The following is a 19,659-nucleotide window of genomic DNA, read 5'->3' as shown; positions in this document are numbered from 1 at the left end:
CTCATTTACAGTCACGTCGAGTGTACAGTACATACAGCAAAAAAAATACATATAAAATCACACACCATATACTGTATATGTGAAAAAAATATGTATGGCCTTCATATTATGCTCTTATCATCAGCATTATGAGATAGTAACTAAACAGCCACTTGTACCTGTAGTGTGTACCTGTAGTGTGTAGTGTGTACCTGTAGTGTGTATCTGTAGTGTGTATCTGTAGTGTGTAGTGTGTACCTGTAGTGTGTATCTGTAGTGTGTACCTGTAGTGTGTAGTGTGTACCTGTAGTGTGTATCTGTAGTGTGTATCTGTAGTGTGTACCTGTAGTGTGTAGTGTGTACCTGTAGTGTGTACCTGTAGTGTGTAGTGTGTACCTGTAGTGTGTATCTGTAGTGTGTATCTGTAGTGTGTACCTGTAGTGTGTAGTGTGTACCTGTAGTATGTATCTGTAGTGTGTACCTGTAGTGTGTACCTGTAGGGTGTATCTGTAGTGTGTATCTGTAGTGTGTACCTGTAGGGTGTATCTGTAGTGTGTATCTGTAGTGTGTACCTGTAGTGTGTAGTGTGTACCTGTAGGGTGTATCTGTAGTGTGTATCTGTAGTGTGTACCTGTAGGGTGTATCTGTAGTGTGTATTTGTAGTGTGTACCTGTAGTGTGTAGTGTGTACCTGTAGGGTGTATCTGTAGTGTGTATCTGTAGTGTGTACCTGTAGGGTGTATCTGTAGTGGGTATCTGTAGTGTGTACCTGTAGTGTGTAGTGTGTACCTGTAGTGTGTACCTGTAGTGTGTACCTGTAGTGTGTACCTGTAGTGTGTACCTGTAGTGTGTGTACCTGTAGTGTGTACCTGTAGTGTGTATCTGTAGGGTGTAGTGTGTACCTGTAGTGTGTATTTGTAGTGTGTACCTGTAGTGTGTATCTGTAGTGTGTACCTGTAGTGTGTACCTGTAGTGTGTACCTGTATTGTGTAGTGTGTATCTGTAGTGTGTACCTGTAGTGTGTAGTGTGTACCTGTAGTGTGTAGTGTGTACCTGTAGTGTGTACCTGTATTGTGTAGTGTGTATCTGTAGTGTGTACCTGTAGTGTGTAGTGTGTACCTGTAGTGTGTAGTGTGTACCTGTAGTGTGTACCTGTAGTGTGTATCTGTAGTGTGTAGTGTGTACCTGTAGTGTGTACCTGTAGTGTGTACCTGTAGTGTGTATCTGTAGTATGTACCTGTAGTGTGTATCTGTAGTGTGTACCTGTAGTGTGTATCTGTAGTGTGTACCTGCAGTGTGTATCTGTAGTGTGTATCTGTAGTATGTACCTGTAGTGTGTACCTGTAGTGTGTATCTGTAGTGTGTATCTGTAGTATGTACCTGTAGTGTGTATCTGTAGTGTGTACCTGTAGTGTGTACATGTAGTGTGTATCTGTAGTGTGTACCTGTCGTGTGTACCTGTAGTGTGTACCTGTAGTGTGTGTACCTGTAGTGTGTATCTGTAGGGTGTAGTGTGTACCTGTAGTGTGTATTTGTAGTGTGTACCTGTAGTGTGTATCTGTAGTGTGTACCTGTAGTGTGTACCTGTAGTGTGTGTACCTGTAGTGTGTATATTTAGTGTGTAGTGTGTACCTGTGTACCTGTAGTGTGTAACTGTGTACCTGTAGTGTGTATCTGTAGTGTGTACCTGTAGTGTGTACCTGTAGTGTGTAACTGTGTATCTGTAGTGTGTATCTGTAGTGTGTATCTGTAGTGTGTACCTGTAGTGTGTACCTGTAGTGTGTAACTGTAGTGTGTATCTGTAGTGTGTATCTGTAGTATGTACCTGTAGTGTGTACCTGTAGTGTGTATCTGTAGTGTGTATCTGTAGTATGTACCTGTAGTGTGTATCTGTAGTGTGTACCTGTAGTGTGTACCTGTAGTGTGTATCTGTAGTGTGTACCTGTAGTGTGTACCTGTAGTGTGTACCTGTAGTGTGTGTACCTCTAGTGTGTACCTGTAGTGTGTATCTGTAGGGTGTAGTGTGTACCTGTAGTGTGTACCTGTAGTGTGTATCTGTAGTGTGTATCTGTAGTGTGTACCTGTAGTGTGTGTACCTGTAGTGTGTACATGTAGTGTGTAGTGTGTACCTGTGTACCTGTAGTGTGTAACTGTGTACCTGTAGTGTGTATCTGTAGTGTGTACCTGTAGTGTATACCTGTGTATCTGTAGTGTGTATCTGTAGTGTGTACCTGTAGTGTGTACCTGTAGTGTGTATCTGTAGTGTGTATCTGTAGTGTGTACCTGTAGTGTGTACCTGTAGTGTGTACCTGTAGTGTGTATCTGTAGTGTGTAGTGTGTACCTGTAGTGTGTAGTGTGTACCTGTAGTGTGTATCTGTAGTGTGTACCTGTAGTGTGTACCTGTAGTGTGCACCTGTAGTGTGTATCTGTAGTGTGTACCTGTAGTGTGTATCTGTAGTGTGTACCTGTAGTGTGTACCTGTAGTGTGTATCTGTAGTGTGTAGTGTGTACCTGTAGTGTGTAGTGTGTACCTGTAGTGTGTATCTGTAGTGTGTACCTGTAGTGTGTATCTGTAGTGTGTAGTGTGTATCTGTAGTGTGTACCTGTAGTGTGTACCTGTAGTGTGTACATGTAGTGTTTACCTGTAGTGTGTAGTGTGTACCTGTAGTGTGTACCTGTAGTGTGTACCTGTAGTGTGTATCTGTAGTGTGTACCTGTAGTGTGTATCTGTAGTGTGTATCTGTAGTGTGTACCTGGAGTGTGTACCTGTAGTGTGTACCTGTAGTGTTTACCTGTAGTGTGTAGTGTGTACCTGTAGTGTGTACCTGTAGTGTGTATCTGTAGTGTGTATCTGTAGTGTGTACCTGTAGTGTGTATCTGTAGTGTGTACCTGTAGTGTGTACCTGTAGTGTGTACCTGTAGTGTGTATCTGTAGTGTGTACCTGTAGTGTGTATCTGTAGTATGTACCTGTAGTGTGTACCTGTAGTGTGTATCTGTAGTGTGTACCTGTAGTGTGTAGTGTGTATCTGTAGTGTGTACCTGTAGTGTGTATCTGTAGTGTGTACCTGTAGTGTGTAGTGTGTACCTGTAGTGTGTAGTGTGTACCTGTAGTGTGTATCTGTAGTGTGTATCTGTAGTGTGTACCTGTAGTGTGTACCTGTAGTGTGTACCTGTAGTGTGTATCTGTAGTGTGTATCTGTAGTGTGTACCTGTTGTGTGTATCTGTAGTGTGTACCTGTAGTGTGTACATGTAGTGTGTACCTGTAGTGTGTACCTGTAGTGTGTATCTGTAGTGTGTACCTGTAGTGTGTATCTGTAGTGTGTAGTGTGTACCTGTAGTGTGTACATGTAGTGTGTACCTGTAGTGTGTACCTGTAGTGTGGACCTGTAGTGTGTATCTGTAGTGTGTACCTGTAGTGTGTATCTGTAGTATGTACCTGTAGTGTGTACCTGTAGTGTGTGGTGTGTACCTGTAGTGTGTATCTGTAGTGTGTACCTGTAGTGTGTATCTGTAGTGTGTACCTGTAGTGTGTATCTGTAGTGTGTACCTGTAGTGTGTACCTGTAGTGTGTATCTGTAGTGTGTACCTGTAGTGTGTAGTGTGTACCTGTAGTGTGTAGTGTGTACCTGTAGTGTGTATCTGTAGTGTGTATCTGTAGTGTGTACCTGTAGTGTGTATCTGTAGTGTGTACCTGTAGTGTGTACATGTAGTGTGTATCTGTAGTGTGTACCTGTAGTGTGTACCTGTAGTGTGTATCTGTAGTGTGTATCTGTAGTGTGTACCTGTAGTGTGTATCTGTAGTATGTACCTGTAGTGTGTACCTGTAGTGTGTATCTGTAGTGTGTATCTGTAGTGTGTACATGTAGTGTGTATCTGTAGTGTGTACCTGTAGTGTGTACCTGTAGTGTGTATCTGTAGTGTGTATCTGTAGTGTGTACCTGTAGTGTGTATCTGTAGTGTGTACCTGTAGTGTGTACCTGTAGTGTGTAGTGTGTACCTGTAGTGTGTATCTGTAGTGTGTATATGTAGTGTGTACCTGTAGTGTGTATCTGTAGTGTGTACCTGTAGTGTGTAGTGTGTACCTGTAGTGTGTATCTGTAGTGTGTATCTGTAGTGTGTACCTGTAGTGTGTACCTGTAGTGTGTAACTGTAGTGTGTATCTGTAGTGTGTATCTGTAGTATGTACCTGTAGTGTGTATCTGTAGTGTGTATCTGTAGTATGTACCTGTAGTGTGTATCTGTAGTGTGTACCTGTAGTGTGTACCTGTAGTGTGTATCTGTAGTGTGTACCTGTAGTGTGTACCTGTAGTGTGTACCTGTAGTGTGTGTACCTCTAGTGTGTACCTGTAGTGTGTATCTGTAGGGTGTAGTGTGTACCTGTAGTGTGTACCTGTAGTGTGTATCTGTAGTGTGTATCTGTAGTGTGTACCTGTAGTGTGTGTACCTGTAGTGTGTACCTGTAGTGTGTAGTGTGTACCTGTGTACCTGTAGTGTGTAACTGTGTACCTGTAGTGTGTATCTGTAGTGTGTACCTGTAGTGTATACCTGTGTATCTGTAGTGTGTATATGTAGTGTGTACCTGTAGTGTGTACCTGTAGTGTGTATCTGTAGTGTGTATCTGTAGTGTGTACCTGTAGTGTGTACCTGTAGTGTGTACCTGTAGTGTGTATCTGTAGTGTGTACCTGTAGTGTGTAGTGTGTACCTGTAGTGTGTATCTGTAGTGTGTACCTGTAGTGTGTACCTGTAGTGTGTACCTGTAGTGTGTATCTGTAGTGTGTATCTGTAGTGTGTACCTGGAGTGTGTACCTGTAGTGTGTACCTGTAGTGTTTACCTGTAGTGTGTAGTGTGTACCTGTAGTGTGTACCTGTAGTGTGTATCTGTAGTGTGTATCTGTAGTGTGTACCTGTAGTGTGTATCTGTAGTGTGTACCTGTAGTGTGTACCTGTAGTGTGTACCTGTAGTGTGTATCTGTAGTGTGTACCTGTAGTGTGTATCTGTAGTATGTACCTGTAGTGTGTACCTGTAGTGTGTATCTGTAGTGTGTACCTGTAGTGTGTAGTGTGTATCTGTAGTGTGTACCTGTAGTGTGTATCTGTAGTGTGTACCTGTAGTGTGTAGTGTGTACCTGTAGTGTGTAGTGTGTACCTGTAGTGTGTATCTGTAGTGTGTATCTGTAGTGTGTACCTGTAGTGTGTACCTGTAGTGTGTACCTGTAGTGTGTATCTGTAGTGTGTATCTGTAGTGTGTACCTGTTGTGTGTATCTGTAGTGTGTACCTGTAGTGTGTACATGTAGTGTGTACCTGTAGTGTGTACCTGTAGTGTGTATCTGTAGTGTGTACCTGTAGTGTGTATCTGTAGTGTGTAGTGTGTACCTGTAGTGTGTACATGTAGTGTGTACCTGTAGTGTGTACCTGTAGTGTGGACCTGTAGTGTGTATCTGTAGTGTGTACCTGTAGTGTGTATCTGTAGTATGTACCTGTAGTGTGTACCTGTAGTGTGTGGTGTGTACCTGTAGTGTGTATCTGTAGTGTGTACCTGTAGTGTGTATCTGTAGTGTGTACCTGTAGTGTGTATCTGTAGTGTGTACCTGTAGTGTGTACCTGTAGTGTGTATCTGTAGTGTGTACCTGTAGTGTGTAGTGTGTACCTGTAGTGTGTAGTGTGTACCTGTAGTGTGTATCTGTAGTGTGTATCTGTAGTGTGTACCTGTAGTGTGTATCTGTAGTGTGTACCTGTAGTGTGTACATGTAGTGTGTATCTGTAGTGTGTACCTGTAGTGTGTACCTGTAGTGTGTATCTGTAGTGTGTATCTGTAGTGTGTACCTGTAGTGTGTATCTGTAGTATGTACCTGTAGTGTGTACCTGTAGTGTGTATCTGTAGTGTGTATCTGTAGTGTGTACATGTAGTGTGTATCTGTAGTGTGTACCTGTAGTGTGTACCTGTAGTGTGTATCTGTAGTGTGTATCTGTAGTGTGTACCTGTAGTGTGTATCTGTAGTGTGTACCTGTAGTGTGTACCTGTAGTGTGTAGTGTGTACCTGTAGTGTGTATCTGTAGTGTGTATATGTAGTGTGTACCTGTAGTGTGTATCTGTAGTGTGTACCTGTAGTGTGTAGTGTGTACCTGTAGTGTGTATCTGTAGTGTGTATCTGTAGTGTGTACCTGTAGTGTGTACCTGTAGTGTGTAACTGTAGTGTGTATCTGTAGTGTGTATCTGTAGTATGTACCTGTAGTGTGTATCTGTAGTGTGTATCTGTAGTATGTACCTGTAGTGTGTATCTGTAGTGTGTACCTGTAGTGTGTACCTGTAGTGTGTATCTGTAGTGTGTACCTGTAGTGTGTACCTGTAGTGTGTACCTGTAGTGTGTGTACCTCTAGTGTGTACCTGTAGTGTGTATCTGTAGGGTGTAGTGTGTACCTGTAGTGTGTACCTGTAGTGTGTATCTGTAGTGTGTATCTGTAGTGTGTACCTGTAGTGTGTGTACCTGTAGTGTGTACCTGTAGTGTGTAGTGTGTACCTGTGTACCTGTAGTGTGTAACTGTGTACCTGTAGTGTGTATCTGTAGTGTGTACCTGTAGTGTATACCTGTGTATCTGTAGTGTGTATATGTAGTGTGTACCTGTAGTGTGTACCTGTAGTGTGTATCTGTAGTGTGTATCTGTAGTGTGTACCTGTAGTGTGTACCTGTAGTGTGTACCTGTAGTGTGTATCTGTAGTGTGTACCTGTAGTGTGTAGTGTGTACCTGTAGTGTGTATCTGTAGTGTGTACCTGTAGTGTGTACCTGTAGTGTGCACCTGTAGTGTGTATCTGTAGTGTGTACCTGTAGTGTGTATCTGTAGTGTGTACCTGTAGTGTGTACCTGTAGTGTGTATCTGTAGTGTGTAGTGTGTACCTGTAGTGTGTAGTGTGTACCTGTAGTGTGTATCTGTAGTGTGTACCTGTAGTGTGTATCTGTAGTGTGTAGTGTGTATCTGTAGTGTGTACCTGTAGTGTGTACCTGTAGTGTGTACATGTAGTGTTTACCTGTAGTGTGTAGTGTGTACCTGTAGTGTGTACCTGTAGTGTGTATCTGTAGTGTGTACCTGTAGTGTGTATCTGTAGTGTGTATCTGTAGTGTGTACCTGGAGTGTGTACCTGTAGTGTGTACCTGTAGTGTTTACCTGTAGTGTGTAGTGTGTACCTGTAGTGTGTACCTGTAGTGTGTATCTGTAGTGTGTATCTGTAGTGTGTACCTGTAGTGTGTATCTGTAGTGTGTACCTGTAGTGTGTACCTGTAGTGTGTACCTGTAGTGTGTATCTGTAGTGTGTACCTGTAGTGTGTATCTGTAGTATGTACCTGTAGTGTGTACCTGTAGTGTGTATCTGTAGTGTGTACCTGTAGTGTGTAGTGTGTATCTGTAGTGTGTACCTGTAGTGTGTATCTGTAGTGTGTACCTGTAGTGTGTAGTGTGTACCTGTAGTGTGTAGTGTGTACCTGTAGTGTGTATCTGTAGTGTGTATCTGTAGTGTGTACCTGTAGTGTGTACCTGTAGTGTGTACCTGTAGTGTGTATCTGTAGTGTGTATCTGTAGTGTGTACCTGTTGTGTGTATCTGTAGTGTGTACCTGTAGTGTGTACATGTAGTGTGTACCTGTAGTGTGTACCTGTAGTGTGTATCTGTAGTGTGTACCTGTAGTGTGTATCTGTAGTGTGTAGTGTGTACCTGTAGTGTGTACATGTAGTGTGTACCTGTAGTGTGTACCTGTAGTGTGGACCTGTAGTGTGTATCTGTAGTGTGTACCTGTAGTGTGTATCTGTAGTATGTACCTGTAGTGTGTACCTGTAGTGTGTGGTGTGTACCTGTAGTGTGTATCTGTAGTGTGTACCTGTAGTGTGTATCTGTAGTGTGTACCTGTAGTGTGTATCTGTAGTGTGTACCTGTAGTGTGTACCTGTAGTGTGTATCTGTAGTGTGTACCTGTAGTGTGTAGTGTGTACCTGTAGTGTGTAGTGTGTACCTGTAGTGTGTATCTGTAGTGTGTATCTGTAGTGTGTACCTGTAGTGTGTATCTGTAGTGTGTACCTGTAGTGTGTACATGTAGTGTGTATCTGTAGTGTGTACCTGTAGTGTGTACCTGTAGTGTGTATCTGTAGTGTGTATCTGTAGTGTGTACCTGTAGTGTGTAGTGTGTACCTGTAGTGTGTACCTGTAGTGTGTAGTGTGTACCTGTAGTGTGTATCTGTAGTGTGTATCTGTAGTGTGTACCTGTAGTGTGTAGTGTGTACCTGTAGTATGTATCTGTAGTGTGTACCTGTAGTGTGTATCTGTAGTGTGTACCTGTAGTGTGTATCTGTAGTGTGTACCTGTAGTATGTATCTGTAGTGTGTATCTGTAGTGTGTACCTGTAGGGTGTATCTGTAGTGTGTATCTGTAGTGTGTACCTGTAGGGTGTATCTGTAGTGTGTATCTGTAGTGTGTACCTGTAGTGTGTAGTGTGTACCTGTAGGGTGTATCTGTAGTGTGTATCTGTAGTGTGTACCTGTAGGGTGTATCTGTAGTGTGTATTTGTAGTGTGTACCTGTAGTGTGTAGTGTGTACCTGTAGGGTGTATCTGTAGTGTGTATCTGTAGTGTGTACCTGTAGGGTGTATCTGTAGTGGGTATCTGTAGTGTGTACCTGTAGTGTGTAGTGTGTACCTGTAGTGTGTACCTGTAGTGTGTACCTGTAGTGTGTACCTGTAGTGTGTACCTGTAGTGTGTACCTGTAGTGTGTGTACCTGTAGTGTGTACCTGTAGTGTGTATCTGTAGGGTGTAGTGTGTACCTGTAGTGTGTATTTGTAGTGTGTACCTGTAGTGTGTATCTGTAGTGTGTACCTGTAGTGTGTACCTGTAGTGTGTACCTGTATTGTGTAGTGTGTATCTGTAGTGTGTACCTGTAGTGTGTAGTGTGTACCTGTAGTGTGTAGTGTGTACCTGTAGTGTGTACCTGTATTGTGTAGTGTGTATCTGTAGTGTGTACCTGTAGTGTGTAGTGTGTACCTGTAGTGTGTAGTGTGTACCTGTAGTGTGTACCTGTAGTGTGTATCTGTAGTGTGTACCTGTAGTGTGTACCTGTAGTGTGTACCTGTAGTGTGTATCTGTAGTATGTACCTGTAGTGTGTATCTGTAGTGTGTACCTGTAGTGTGTATCTGTAGTGTGTACCTGCAGTGTGTATCTGTAGTGTGTATCTGTAGTATGTACCTGTAGTGTGTACCTGTAGTGTGTATCTGTAGTGTGTATCTGTAGTATGTACCTGTAGTGTGTATCTGTAGTGTGTACCTGTAGTGTGTACATGTAGTGTGTATCTGTAGTGTGTACCTGTCGTGTGTACCTGTAGTGTGTACCTGTAGTGTGTGTACCTGTAGTGTGTATCTGTAGGGTGTAGTGTGTACCTGTAGTGTGTATTTGTAGTGTGTACCTGTAGTGTGTATCTGTAGTGTGTACCTGTAGTGTGTACCTGTAGTGTGTGTACCTGTAGTGTGTATATTTAGTGTGTAGTGTGTACCTGTGTACCTGTAGTGTGTAACTGTGTACCTGTAGTGTGTATCTGTAGTGTGTACCTGTAGTGTGTACCTGTAGTGTGTAACTGTGTATCTGTAGTGTGTATCTGTAGTGTGTATCTGTAGTGTGTACCTGTAGTGTGTACCTGTAGTGTGTAACTGTAGTGTGTATCTGTAGTGTGTATCTGTAGTATGTACCTGTAGTGTGTACCTGTAGTGTGTATCTGTAGTGTGTATCTGTAGTATGTACCTGTAGTGTGTATCTGTAGTGTGTACCTGTAGTGTGTACCTGTAGTGTGTATCTGTAGTGTGTACCTGTAGTGTGTACCTGTAGTGTGTACCTGTAGTGTGTGTACCTCTAGTGTGTACCTGTAGTGTGTATCTGTAGGGTGTAGTGTGTACCTGTAGTGTGTACCTGTAGTGTGTATCTGTAGTGTGTATCTGTAGTGTGTACCTGTAGTGTGTGTACCTGTAGTGTGTACCTGTAGTGTGTAGTGTGTACCTGTGTACCTGTAGTGTGTAACTGTGTACCTGTAGTGTGTATCTGTAGTGTGTACCTGTAGTGTATACCTGTGTATCTGTAGTGTGTATCTGTAGTGTGTACCTGTAGTGTGTACCTGTAGTGTGTATCTGTAGTGTGTATCTGTAGTGTGTACCTGTAGTGTGTACCTGTAGTGTGTACCTGTAGTGTGTATCTGTAGTGTGTAGTGTGTACCTGTAGTGTGTAGTGTGTACCTGTAGTGTGTATCTGTAGTGTGTACCTGTAGTGTGTACCTGTAGTGTGCACCTGTAGTGTGTATCTGTAGTGTGTACCTGTAGTGTGTATCTGTAGTGTGTACCTGTAGTGTGTACCTGTAGTGTGTATCTGTAGTGTGTAGTGTGTACCTGTAGTGTGTAGTGTGTACCTGTAGTGTGTATCTGTAGTGTGTACCTGTAGTGTGTATCTGTAGTGTGTAGTGTGTATCTGTAGTGTGTACCTGTAGTGTGTACCTGTAGTGTGTACATGTAGTGTTTACCTGTAGTGTGTAGTGTGTACCTGTAGTGTGTACCTGTAGTGTGTACCTGTAGTGTGTATCTGTAGTGTGTACCTGTAGTGTGTATCTGTAGTGTGTATCTGTAGTGTGTACCTGGAGTGTGTACCTGTAGTGTGTACCTGTAGTGTTTACCTGTAGTGTGTAGTGTGTACCTGTAGTGTGTACCTGTAGTGTGTATCTGTAGTGTGTATCTGTAGTGTGTACCTGTAGTGTGTATCTGTAGTGTGTACCTGTAGTGTGTACCTGTAGTGTGTACCTGTAGTGTGTATCTGTAGTGTGTACCTGTAGTGTGTATCTGTAGTATGTACCTGTAGTGTGTACCTGTAGTGTGTATCTGTAGTGTGTACCTGTAGTGTGTAGTGTGTATCTGTAGTGTGTACCTGTAGTGTGTATCTGTAGTGTGTACCTGTAGTGTGTAGTGTGTACCTGTAGTGTGTAGTGTGTACCTGTAGTGTGTATCTGTAGTGTGTATCTGTAGTGTGTACCTGTAGTGTGTACCTGTAGTGTGTACCTGTAGTGTGTATCTGTAGTGTGTATCTGTAGTGTGTACCTGTTGTGTGTATCTGTAGTGTGTACCTGTAGTGTGTACATGTAGTGTGTACCTGTAGTGTGTACCTGTAGTGTGTATCTGTAGTGTGTACCTGTAGTGTGTATCTGTAGTGTGTAGTGTGTACCTGTAGTGTGTACATGTAGTGTGTACCTGTAGTGTGTACCTGTAGTGTGGACCTGTAGTGTGTATCTGTAGTGTGTACCTGTAGTGTGTATCTGTAGTATGTACCTGTAGTGTGTACCTGTAGTGTGTGGTGTGTACCTGTAGTGTGTATCTGTAGTGTGTACCTGTAGTGTGTATCTGTAGTGTGTACCTGTAGTGTGTATCTGTAGTGTGTACCTGTAGTGTGTACCTGTAGTGTGTATCTGTAGTGTGTACCTGTAGTGTGTAGTGTGTACCTGTAGTGTGTAGTGTGTACCTGTAGTGTGTATCTGTAGTGTGTATCTGTAGTGTGTACCTGTAGTGTGTATCTGTAGTGTGTACCTGTAGTGTGTACATGTAGTGTGTATCTGTAGTGTGTACCTGTAGTGTGTACCTGTAGTGTGTATCTGTAGTGTGTATCTGTAGTGTGTACCTGTAGTGTGTATCTGTAGTATGTACCTGTAGTGTGTACCTGTAGTGTGTATCTGTAGTGTGTATCTGTAGTGTGTACATGTAGTGTGTATCTGCAGTGTGTACCTGTAGTGTGTACCTGTAGTGTGTATCTGTAGTGTGTATCTGTAGTGTGTACCTGTAGTGTGTATCTGTAGTGTGTACCTGTAGTGTGTACCTGTAGTGTGTAGTGTGTACCTGTAGTGTGTATCTGTAGTGTGTATATGTAGTGTGTACCTGTAGTGTGTATCTGTAGTGTGTACCTGTAGTGTGTAGTGTGTACCTGTAGTGTGTATCTGTAGTGTGTATCTGTAGTGTGTACCTGTAGTGTGTACCTGTAGTGTGTAACTGTAGTGTGTATCTGTAGTGTGTATCTGTAGTATGTACCTGTAGTGTGTATCTGTAGTGTGTATCTGTAGTATGTACCTGTAGTGTGTATCTGTAGTGTGTACCTGTAGTGTGTACCTGTAGTGTGTATCTGTAGTGTGTACCTGTAGTGTGTACCTGTAGTGTGTACCTGTAGTGTGTGTACCTCTAGTGTGTACCTGTAGTGTGTATCTGTAGGGTGTAGTGTGTACCTGTAGTGTGTACCTGTAGTGTGTATCTGTAGTGTGTATCTGTAGTGTGTACCTGTAGTGTGTGTACCTGTAGTGTGTACCTGTAGTGTGTAGTGTGTACCTGTGTACCTGTAGTGTGTAACTGTGTACCTGTAGTGTGTATCTGTAGTGTGTACCTGTAGTGTATACCTGTGTATCTGTAGTGTGTATCTGTAGTGTGTACCTGTAGTGTGTACCTGTAGTGTGTATCTGTAGTGTGTATCTGTAGTGTGTACCTGTAGTGTGTACCTGTAGTGTGTACCTGTAGTGTGTATCTGTAGTGTGTAGTGTGTACCTGTAGTGTGTAGTGTGTACCTGTAGTGTGTATCTGTAGTGTGTACCTGTAGTGTGTACCTGTAGTGTGCACCTGTAGTGTGTATCTGTAGTGTGTACCTGTAGTGTGTATCTGTAGTGTGTACCTGTAGTGTGTACCTGTAGTGTGTATCTGTAGTGTGTAGTGTGTACCTGTAGTGTGTAGTGTGTACCTGTAGTGTGTATCTGTAGTGTGTACCTGTAGTGTGTATCTGTAGTGTGTAGTGTGTATCTGTAGTGTGTACCTGTAGTGTGTACCTGTAGTGTGTACATGTAGTGTTTACCTGTAGTGTGTAGTGTGTACCTGTAGTGTGTACCTGTAGTGTGTATCTGTAGTGTGTACCTGTAGTGTGTATCTGTAGTGTGTATCTGTAGTGTGTACCTGGAGTGTGTACCTGTAGTGTGTACCTGTAGTGTTTACCTGTAGTGTGTAGTGTGTACCTGTAGTGTGTACCTGTAGTGTGTATCTGTAGTGTGTATCTGTAGTGTGTACCTGTAGTGTGTATCTGTAGTGTGTACCTGTAGTGTGTACCTGTAGTGTGTACCTGTAGTGTGTATCTGTAGTGTGTATCTGTAGTATGTACCTGTAGTGTGTACCTGTAGTGTGTATCTGTAGTGTGTACCTGTAGTGTGTAGTGTGTATCTGTAGTGTGTACCTGTAGTGTGTATCTGTAGTGTGTACCTGTAGTGTGTAGTGTGTACCTGTAGTGTGTAGTGTGTACCTGTAGTGTGTATCTGTAGTGTGTATCTGTAGTGTGTACCTGTAGTGTGTACCTGTAGTGTGTACCTGTAGTGTGTATCTGTAGTGTGTATCTGTAGTGTGTACCTGTTGTGTGTATCTGTAGTGTGTACCTGTAGTGTGTACATGTAGTGTGTACCTGTAGTGTGTACCTGTAGTGTGTATCTGTAGTGTGTACCTGTAGTGTGTATCTGTAGTGTGTAGTGTGTACCTGTAGTGTGTACATGTAGTGTGTACCTGTAGTGTGTACCTGTAGTGTGGACCTGTAGTGTGTATCTGTAGTGTGTACCTGTAGTGTGTATCTGTAGTATGTACCTGTAGTGTGTACCTGTAGTGTGTGGTGTGTACCTGTAGTGTGTATCTGTAGTGTGTACCTGTAGTGTGTATCTGTAGTGTGTACCTGTAGTGTGTATCTGTAGTGTGTACCTGTAGTGTGTACCTGTAGTGTGTATCTGTAGTGTGTACCTGTAGTGTGTAGTGTGTACCTGTAGTGTGTAGTGTGTACCTGTAGTGTGTATCTGTAGTGTGTATCTGTAGTGTGTACCTGTAGTGTGTATCTGTAGTGTGTACCTGTAGTGTGTACATGTAGTGTGTATCTGTAGTGTGTACCTGTAGTGTGTACCTGTAGTGTGTATCTGTAGTGTGTATCTGTAGTGTGTACCTGTAGTGTGTATCTGTAGTATGTACCTGTAGTGTGTACCTGCAGTGTGTACCTGTAGTGTGTACCTGTAGTGTGTAGTGTGTACCTGTAGTGTGTATCTGTAGTGTGTATATGTAGTGTGTACCTGTAGTGTGTATCTGTAGTGTGTACCTGTAGTGTGTAGTGTGTACCTGTAGTGTGTATCTGTAGTGTGTATCTGTAGTGTGTACCTGTAGTGTGTAGTGTGTACCTGTAGTGTGTATCTGTAGTGTCCCAGGTGGCCAAAAAGTTCCGGCCCATTAATGGCCTGTATCCGGCAGGCCGGAAGAAATTAGTCGGCCCAAGTCCGGCTGCCAGAGTCGGCCAAGTAGGCGGCAATGACTGACTGGCCGATTCCGGCCCGAGTACACTGGGCCATGTCCGGGGTTGCCGGAAGCGGTGAACGTCCGGTTGCCTAAAGCAGCCCAGATGCGACCCACACACGCTGGGCCAGGTTTGGTTGCCCGAAGCCTAGCCGACACTGCCAATGCAATACTGGTACTACACAGTAAATTACGCAGAGTAGATTTGACTCAAACTGAGTAAAGAAATGTTACTCAGTTTGAGTGAAATGTACTCAGTTTGAGTCAGCGGAATTTACTGTGTACCCATCTGCCAGAGCTACTCCACTATCTGCCTATGACCGTACATTACCGGAAATACAGTAGGAAATGGTTGATTAGTAATACAATGCCACATATTTAAGGACCCTTCCCTTTACCAATTCAGTATTGGCATGTCCCTCATTGAAAAATTCAGAAGTTTACATGCTGTCTCCTACCTCACTGAAATATATTCTCAGTGTATGTACACAATATACATCATTCTGCAGTGAAGCTCAAATATCAAGTAAAGTAACAATTACCCTCATACATGCTACTTTTTCCAGTTAAAAATGACAACTTGAATAGATATTTAAACATTTATTAACAAAATATCACATCCTCCTCTCTGAACCCAACGATAAAGCCTCCAATGAAATGAACCCATTGTTCCCCTGCAACAGCTTCTCCCACAGGGGATCTTTGATTAAACACCATGCTAGCAGAAGAATATAGACAGTCAGAAAAAAAGTTCACTGTTTACTACTTAAGTACATTTAAAAGTAGAAACTTTGACTTTTACTCAAGTGTGTACTTTCACTTAAACTTTCATGTTAGTCTAGCTTAGCAAAATTTTTTAGGAGAATTAATACAAAAACGAGTGATATGGCCATTCAGTTGTAAATGAAAGCCTGCATTTAGTAAGACGTTGTTTATAAATGTCTTTTGGTTTGGTTATGAATGAATGACAGCATCTCTATAGCACAGCTCTATTACTAGGACATAAAGTGCTTTGGAATGACTGTATACATCATTCACAACGGGTGGCCCCAGCAGGAATCAAACTCCTAACCGTGACAGTGTTAGTGCCATGCTCGGAGTGCCAAGCACAAGACCCCAATGTTATGCGGGGCTCTGCTCATAGGCGGGCGGCTCGTAGTCCTGGTTGTAGAAGCAACCGTCGCCCTCCATGGAGACCCCCCTCCTCCCGCGTCACCCCAGCGAGGTGGCGGGTGGCGACCCTGACGAGGTGAGCCATGGTGGGGTGGCGGGGGGCCGGCAGGGGGGGGCTCCGGAGAAAAGGGCCAGGGGGCCGGGCCGAGAGGCGCCCCTGGGGCACCCCGGGAGGCGTGGGCATAGCCTTACGGACCACGGGGGAATAGGTGATGTGGGGGTGTAGCGTGGCGGGGGTCTGGGGGAGCTGTCGCCGGCCCCGGCGAGGCGTGCTGGTCCCCGACGTGGAGGGGACGGGACTTCCACTCACTGCCCTACACGAAAAGTGAAAAAGGCAAATAAAAAGAACGAACCACAAATTCAACGACATAAGAGAAGAGGATGAGATAGAGAGAGAGAAGAGAGAGAGAGAAGAGAGAGAGAAGAGAGAGAAGGAAAGCAAGATAACAAAATACAACAAGAGCCACAGTATGGAAGCAAATGAGTGACAGAAGTATTTGAATTTGATCAGACACCGAATTTATAGCATTGAAAATAATTACTTTGAAAACATGTATCTGAATTGAATTTATAGCATTGAAAATAATTACTTTGAAAACATGTATCTGAATTTTTTCAGACACCAAATTTATAGCATTGAAAATAATTACTTTGAAAACATGTATCTGATTTTTGAATTTGATCAGACACCGAATTTATAGCATTGAAAATAATTACTTTGAAAACATGTATCTGAATTTTTTCAGACACCGAATTTATAGCATTGAAAATAATTACTTTGAAAACATGTATCTGAATTTTTTCAGACACCGAATTTATAGCATTGAAAATAATTACTTTGAAAAATGTATCTGAATTTTTTCAGACACCGAATTTATAGCATTGAAAATAATTACTTTGAAAATCATGTATCTGAATTTTTTTGCTCCGAATTTACCTATGTGAAATAAAAATTCAATGTAAAAAATTCGAATGTATAATAAAATTCAATGTAAAAAAATTCGATGCATAATTGCGGTGTATAAAATTCGATGTAAAAAACCATCATCCGGGCTACCCAGACAGGATAAGCAATCGAGCCTGGATGCAATCGAATTGACTTCTGGCCTATCACTGCACGGCTTTGTCAGTCATGTGATCACACCAACCCGGGAGAAAGATGGCGGTATATATACATACGTTGGGGAGAGAATATACATACGGTGGGGAGGAGACTGTACATTAGGAGGGGGTGGGTGGGAGAGAAATATACATACGGTGGGGAGAGAATATATACATACGGTGGGGAGGAGACTGTACATTAGGAGGGGGTGGGAGAAAATATATACATACGGTGGGGAGGAGACTGTACATTAGGAGGGGGTGGGTGGGAGAGAAATATACATACGGTGGGGAGAGAATATATACATACGGTGGGGAGGAGACTGTATATTAGGAGGGGGTGGGAGAGAAATATACATATGGTGGGGAGAGAATATATACATACGGTGGGGAGGAGACTGTACATTAGGAGGGGGTGGGAGAGAATATATACATACGGTGGGGAGGAGACTGTACATTACGAGGGGGTGGGAGAGAAATATACATATGGTGGGGAGAGAATATATACATATGGTGGGGAGAGAATATATACATACGGTGGGGAGGAGACTGTACATTAGGAGGGGGTGGGAGAGAATATATACATACGGTGGGGAGGAGACTGTACATTACGAGGGGGTGGGAGAGAAATATACATATGGTGGGGAGAGAATATATACATATGGTGGGGAGAGAATATATACATACGGTGGGGAGGAGACTGTACATTAGGAGGGGGTGGGTGGGTGGGAGAGAAATATACATATGGTGGGGAGAGAATATATACATACGGTGGGGAGAAGACTGTACATTAGGAGGGGGTGGGAGAGAAATATACATATGGTGGGGAGAGAATATATACATATGGTGGGGAGAGAATATATACATACGGTGGGGAGGAGACTGTACATTAGGAGGGGGTGGGTGGGTGGGAGAGAAATATACATATGGTGGGGAGAGAATATATACATACGGTGGGGAGGAGACTTGTCTATTATATGTATATTTCTCTCCCACCCACCCCCTCCTAATGTACAGTCTCCTCCCCACTGTATGTATATATTCTCTCCCCATCATATGTATATATTCTCTCCCCACCGTTCTCTTGGTGTAAAAAGTTTAAGACCAGGGTGAGGCCAGGCTATGGATGGCTTTGAAGGTGAGGAGTAGTGTTTTGAAGTTAATGCGTTCCTTGATCGGGAGCCAGTGGAGGGAGTGGAGGACAGTAGTGATGTGTTCGCGGGACCGGGTGTTAGTGAGGAGGCGGGCAACTGAGTTTTGGACCATCTGCAGTTTATGGATGGAGCGGGAGGTGATGCCAGTGAGGAGGGAGTTACAGTAGTCCAGGAGGGAAAAGATGAAGGCGTGTATGAGGGATTCAGCAGCAGGGGGTAGAGGCAGTGACGGATTTTGGCAATGTTGCAGAGGTGAAAATATGAAGTTTTGACAATGGAGCGGACATGGGGTCAAATGAGAGGGTGGGGTCGAGGATGACACAGAGGTTGCGGACTAGGGGGGAGGGGTGATGGTGGAGTCATTGATGGTGAGCGTGATGTAATACAATAATTTATACTGTAGCATTACAAACCATTTGACAGCCAGGTCCTGCACCTCCGTTCTTGTCCTCTAGGAGCCATCGCAGCATGGCCAAGACCTTCCTCATCCAGCATACTGTCCGCGTGTAAGTTATTGCCAGCGGAAGAGTGCAAGAATGCTTCCGCATTCGTCACCGCACGCCAGTACGGTAATGCGCCTTTCCTTTCGCCCCGCTCAGACAAATGCATGTAGTACATTGCAACACAATAACGCAGCATTTCCGCGGCTGTCTTTAACTAGCAGGACGCTAGTGGGCTAGTCGCTAAAATATATAATTGTACCAACACAGATATTAGGCAGTACACACATTGTCCTGCAATACATGTACAGTGAATGCACAGCTACATTCGCCATATATTTCTATCGCTGCTGCGGTCTACAGTGAAATGCAATATTATTATTATTATTGTAAAGATTATCATTACAATCGCAGCCTGGAGGCAATGTTACAAGTGTACGAGGGTTGTGTGCAAAGAGCACAGCCTCTCAATTTGCACAACGTGCACAAAATAATAATTGTAATGATCTTTACAATAATAATAATATTGCATTTCACTGTAGACCGCAGTAGCGATAGAAATATATGGCGAATGTAGCTGTGCATTCACTGTACATGTATTGCAGGACAATGTGTGTACTGCCTAATATCTGTGTTGGTACAATTATATATAAAACGATATATATATTTGAGCGACTAGCCCACTAGCGAGGCAACCTCCTGCACCATCGCAGCAGCGCCGAGCGTGGTGATACAAGCGGGCTGCTCTGAGGAAAGGAGCCCCTTCACGCTAGTGGGCTAGTCGCTCAAATATATATCGTTTTATATATAATTGTACCAACACAGATATTAGGCAGTACACACATTGTCCTGCAATACATGTACAGTGAATGCACAGCTACATTCGCCATATATTTCTATCGCTGCTGCGGTCTACAGTGAAATGCAATTTTATTATTATTGTAATGATCATTACAATTATTATTTTGTGCACGTTGTGCAAATTGAGAGGCTGTGCTCTTTGCACACAACCCTCGTACACTTGTAACATTGCCTCTCCAGGCTGCGATTGTAATGATAATCTTTACAATAATAATAATAATATTGCATTTCACTGTAGACCGCAGCAGCGATAGAAATATATGGCGAATGTAGCTGTGCATTCACTGTATGTATTGCAGGACAATGTGTGTACTGCCTAATATCTGTGTTGGTACAATTATATATAAAACGATATATATTTTAGCGACTAGCCCACTAGCGTCCTGCTAGTTAAAGACAGCCGAGGTTGAGTAGTTTCTTCTGATATCACTTTCAAACTCCAAGTGATTCGTTGCAATGTACGCGGAAATGCTGCGTTGTGTTGCAATGTACTACATGCATTTGTCTGAGCGGGGCGAAAGGAAAGGCGCATTACCGTACTGGCGTGCGGTGACGAATGCGGAAGCATTCTTGCACTCTTCCGCTGGCAATAAGCTACAAGC

The sequence above is a fragment of the Notolepis coatsorum genome (assembly GCF_963971535.1).
Source record: "Notolepis coatsorum genome assembly, chromosome: 9".
Taxonomy (NCBI): domain Eukaryota; kingdom Metazoa; phylum Chordata; class Actinopteri; order Aulopiformes; family Paralepididae; genus Notolepis; species Notolepis coatsorum.
This window is presented reverse-complemented; position numbering follows the sequence as displayed.